The sequence below is a fragment of the Saccopteryx leptura genome, chromosome 3, assembly GCF_036850995.1.
Source record: "Saccopteryx leptura isolate mSacLep1 chromosome 3, mSacLep1_pri_phased_curated, whole genome shotgun sequence".
NCBI classification, from domain to species: domain Eukaryota; kingdom Metazoa; phylum Chordata; class Mammalia; order Chiroptera; family Emballonuridae; genus Saccopteryx; species Saccopteryx leptura.
The window spans coordinates 355,091,953-355,097,622 of record NC_089505.1 but is presented as its reverse complement, the minus strand read 5'-3'; the positions used below and the strand labels follow the sequence as shown (position 1 = coordinate 355,097,622).

At 35.8% G+C, this 5,670-nt stretch overlaps 1 non-coding gene across 1 annotated transcript; it reads left to right on the top strand.

Moving 5' to 3' along the window:
• Positions 1-5,033: 5,033 nt before the first annotated feature.
• Positions 5,034-5,197, top strand: LOC136401712 (U1 spliceosomal RNA). Its single transcript, XR_010750718.1, has one exon. It is a non-coding gene; the product is annotated as a U1 spliceosomal RNA (small nuclear RNA).
• The last annotated feature ends 473 nt before the right edge of the window (positions 5,198-5,670 follow it).

Here is a 5,670-nt window from a genome sequence, read left to right as displayed (position 1 = left end):
CTTTACGAAAGGCAATGGGTAGATTCACCTTGCTTTATCTTTCTCTGTAATGGGAGCTTTTATTTCCACCTGTTAGTCTTCACTGTCATTTGAATCTGTGGAATTCTTTAGCATATCTAAAGTCTTGGAATAATTTGGAGCAGTTCCCCATTTTCTGTTTCATAAGCCGTTTCTATTCATTTTATACAAAACAAAAATTGAGCCCAAAGTTAAAAATATCAGTGATTGATGGAAGGTACTGCAGTGTCCAACGCAAGCGCCTTTTCCTCCCACAAACGGCAGAAACGACTTCCTGAGTGGTCTGTATATTGATGTGTATTTATCACTGTTTATTATTTTATTCAAATAATGTTTATTGGAACCCAAACATAATTAATTAGTGTAAGAGTTGTGTAATAATTAAGATCAAATAGTAATGAATATCTTGAAGAAATCAAGCCTTGATCTTGGGAAGCATAGCAGAGTGCTTTATTTATTTTTAAAATTTTTTGTTTATTGATTTTAGTGAGAGAGCAAAGAAGAGAAAGAGAGAGAGAGAGACAAAAACATCAATCTGTTCTTGTATGTGCCCTGACCGGGAATCAAACAGACAACTTCTGTGCTTCAGGATGATACTCTAAACAGCTGAACTATCCAGCCAGAGTGGCAAAACTCTTTAAATGCTGGTTATTTCTAGAGTTCCTCTTCTTGGTTCTCTATCTTTATTTTCATTGTATGTATACTTTTCAGTACATAATTAGTTTGTTAAATTAGTTAATTTCTCTGACTCTCTCTTTCCCTTCCTTCTTTCCTTTCCTTTCCCTCCCTCCTTCCCTCTGTCCGTCCATCCCTCCCTCCCTCTTTTCTTCCCTCCCTCCCTTCCTTCTTTCCTTCCTTCCTTCTTTCCTTTCTTCCTTTTTCTTCTTTCTTTCTTTCTTTTAAAACTTATTTATTTTTTACAGAGACAGAGAGTGAGTCAGAGAGAGGGATAGACAGGGACAGACAGACAGGAATGGAGAGATGAGAAGCATCAATCATTAGTTTTTCATTGCGAGTTGCAACACCTTAGTTGTTCATTGATTGCTTTCTCATATGTGCCTTGACCGTGGGCCTTCAGCAGACCAAGTAACCCCTTGCTGGAGCCAGTGACCTTGGGCTCAAGCTGGTGGGATTTTGCTCAAACCAGATGAGCCCGCATTCAAGCTGGCGACGTCAGGGTCTCCAGCCTGGGTCCTCTGCATCCCAGTCCAATGTTCTATCCACTGCGCCATCGCCTGGTCAGGCCTTCTTTCTTGTAGTCATATGAGAAGCTAGTCAAACTATAAAGGTAAAATTGTTTTTCATTTATTTTATAGCACCTATAGAATTAGGCTGTGTCCTTCTCTGTGGAATAGGGTATAATTGTCCTAACCTAGTAAGGCAGTTCTGAGAAATAAATGAATATGTGTAAAACACGTATGGACTCAAATATTTGTCTATATTATTTATTATTGCTAATACTATTATTACATTAGAACGTATGACAATCTAAGAATGGCATCAAAATAGATATATGCACACACATGTGTCTATCAATATTTGTATACGTACATATATAACACATATATGAAATAATATCAAGGATTTTAGTTAATTTTCTTTGGTATAGTTTTAATTTCCTCACATGTAGAAATTTCTGGTTATACTTTCAAAATGATTGAAAGGATTTTCATACTGCTTCACCTGTTTGATTTTGTTTCATTCAACTGATATTTATTGGATTGACTATTATTATGTGCCAGACTCTTCCTTGTAGTATTGGACATCAAGTAGTAAATGGTATTAATACATCCTTGCTTTTAGGGGTTTAGAGTCTAGCAGTGAATATAAATATTAAACAAGAGATTACGAGTTTGATTAATATTATATTTGAGAAATGTATAGTACTTTGGGAAGGTGAGGCTGTCATTTGTAGATTTATTAGTTTCCAGGCAATGCAAAATGTGAGTTACTTAATTTATTTTGGTAATAGTTTCTCAGACTGTATACCTTAAACAAGTATACTTTTGCACTTCTTGCCTAAATTACTTTAAAAACAAACGTTTTGAGCAGTGGACTTATCTTGGTATTCAGACATTTAATAGTGTGTAAAAATAGTACAAAGGCTTTGAACCAAGTTATGCACAAAATTAGAATATATGAAGTTAATGGAAGAAATTTAGGTATACCGGTAAATTCCTCAACACGAAATAATACTCTGAAGAGATGAGTGTTCTTAATAAATGACTAAATAAATTTAGGAAGCAGAATAGAAGTTTAATTCTGAATGTAAAATTCTGAAATATGTTTTTTTTTTTATTTTAGTTACCTAAAATTGACTTTATAACCATTGGCAAGTGATACTTTATCATTTTTACTAAGACTTTGCTCTTTAAGAAGAGAAAATAATTAGAAGGAAGTAAAATTTTCTACTTTTAAGTATTTACAAACTGCATCGACTATTTTGAATAAAAGTAGGTAATAAATGTGAAAGTAATATAAAATTTTATGAATTTCAGTTTTATTTGACATTTAAAATTATTATACTGCCAAATATTGCAGAAATAAACAAGTGTTGGATATAATATATATTCCATTCTTCAAAGGAACTATAATACTTTTCAAAGCAGAGATGGTCTTATTGATCCATTTCACTTAAAGATAATAAATATCTTTGCAAAAAATGAAGTGATTTTATTTATAACTAATAAAATAGCCAATGAAAAATTTTCCCCAATACATTCATCTACATACCTCTGCATACGTTTATCAATATAGGCAGGTGGTCAGCTATGTATTTTGAATTTTTGCAAGGTTGACAATTATCATTTAGCACAATGGTCCCCAACCCCCAGGCCGCGGACCGGTACCAGTCCGTGGGGCCATTTGGTACCGGTCCGCAGAGAAAGAATAAATAACTTACATTATTTCCATTTTATTTATATAAATATTTAAGTCTGAACGATGTTTTATTTTTTAAAAATGACCAGATTCCCTCTGTTACATCTGTCTAAGACTCACTCTTGTTGCTGTCTCGTTCATGTGATACATTTATCCGTCCCACCCTAAAGGCTGGTTCGTGAAAATATTTTCTGACATTAAACCAGTCCATGGCCCAAAAAAGGTTGGGGATCACTGCTTTAATAAGCCTCTTTTTTGTGTGTGTGTGACAGAGACAGAGAGAGAAAGAGAGGGACAGATAGGAACAGACAGACAGGAAGGGAGAGAGATGAGAAGCATCAATTCCTCGTTGCAGCACCTTAGTTGTTCACTGATTACTTTCCCATATGTGCCTTGACCAGTCGGCTCCAGCAAACCAAGTGACCCCTTGCTCAAGCCCGTGACCTTGGGTTCAAGCTGGTGAGCCTTGCTCAAACTAGATGAATCTGCGCTCAAGCTGGTAACCTCAGGGTTTTGAACCTGCGTCCTCTGCATCCTAGTCCAACACTCTATCCACTGCTCCACCACCTGGTCAGGCTAATAAGCCTCTTTTTAGCATATGCTTTGTGCAGTTAGACTAGTGGTGAATGAGAGACAGAGATGAATAAAATTGGTCCCTGGCTTCAACCCTTTCATGATTATTATCTAAAGATCATTCTCTAAAGCAGGGGTCTCAAACTCAACTCAGCATGTGAGCCGCAGAGCAAGATCACAGCCCTTCGGCCGGCCGCACTAGGTCTACAAAAGGCAACTGTTATGCAACACTTTTCTCACTGCAGTTGAAAACAAAAAAAAAATCACTACAACAAGCACAATCGTACATGCAGTTTACTCAGTGTCACAAAATGACCAGAAACTGTAGTTCGCATCACAACTGCTGTTAACTAAGCTAATATCTAGCTAGGATGCTAGAGAAATGAAAAATACAAGTAGGCCCCTAAGCTTACTTAATTTTATCCAAAATATTTTGAACTTCGTGGATTAGTCTGCGGGCCGCACAAAATTGTTTGGCGGGCCGCATGCAGCCCACGGGCCGCGAGTTTGAGACCCCTGCTCTAAAGAGTATAAATTATGTTAGTCATTTTTCTTTTTTCAAAAGCTGTAAAATTTCATGACTGAGAGCTCTTAGGTTATGTAATTTGGAAGTACCATAGAATATAGCAGGGATCAAATATTTCTTCAGTCATTTTCAATCTTTACATTAAAATTCTTAGAGTACAGTTGAAAATTCAGAATTTGAATTTTATGACTGTCCTCAGTCTAAAATTTCTATATCTAAATCTTTGTCTTGACTTTTTCTTACTCTCACTCTCTTAGCCACATCTTCAAGTATATACATATAGTTATTATTTCCTATTATTAGATAATAAACAACCCCTTTTCTTCTTTATATTGTGTGCTTTATATAGCTTTGCTATGTGTGTATGGTGTGAGCATATACATTAGTATATTTTTCAATCTTTTTTTTAGATTTTATTTATTGATTTTTGTAGAAAGCAGGAGAGAGAGAGAGAGAGAGAGAGAGAAAGGGAGCAGAATCAAAAGCATCTACTTGTAGTAGTTGCTTCCTGTATGTGCCTTGACCAGGCAACCATAGCATTCTTGGTTGATGCTTTATGCACTGCACCACCACAGGTCATGCGGTTAGTGTTTATTTCAATATCAAACCTAAGGCTGCCTTTGTATGTTGGGCACAAAATTAGAGTCAACACACGTGTGCAGGGGAGAGGGACGTGGTGGGGGAGAGAGCGAGAAAGAGAGAGAATGGATTAGATTTGCTGAGAATCCAAAGTACCTGGCAAATATCACACCTTAGATAGCCAATGAACTTTACTCATTGGCTTTAGGTTTTCACTCATTAACTCCAGCTTACAGACAATTCCTCTTTCCCTAGCAAATAAGGACACCAAAATGTAGTGACTCACCATTGAGACACTAAAGGCAGTCAAACAATGATAGGAACAGGTAAGTGGCAACTCAACAGGAAGAAAGTTAAACAAACAAACAAACAAACAAATAAATAGTAATAATAAAATTCAGACATTAAAATTCTGGAAGCATAGACATGTAGATCAGTAAAAATTTCTAAACACCTTATACTTACCTGGCAGGGGAGATAACATGATCACGGAGGTGGTTTTCCCAGGGCGAGGCTTATCCATTGCACTCCGGAAGTGCTGACCCCTGCGATTTCCCCAAATGTGGGAAACTTGACTGCATAATTTGTGGTAGTGGGGGACTGCGTCTGCGCTCTCCCCTAAAAAAAAAATCTCTAAACACCTTAAAAGAAGACCTCAATGCATACATTTCTAATACAAGACCATAATTCATATTCATAATAACTACTTCAACTATCAAAAATGTTTTACATGTTATATATATATGTTCTTTTGAAGAAGGAATGCCAGTATAATAATTCAATGTATTTATATTTCCTCCAAAATAGTTAACAGTGTTTAAGAATTTAATTACTGAATAGGAAAAACTTCAGTCAATCTAGACAAACTTCAGTGAAATACTTTATTGCCTAATAACGGCAAATAAGACAGCCACTCACTTTTTCTGGAGTCTATCTAATCTTATGTATTTCTTTCTTCTTGGATCTTGTCCATTTAATTGCTTCTTTTCATCAGTGAGATTTCTTTAAATAAAGGTACTATTCTAAGTGTCAGTAATCAGAAATATTTGCCTTTCCTGTGTATTGGAAAATCACTTTAAGTTTATCAGACTTTG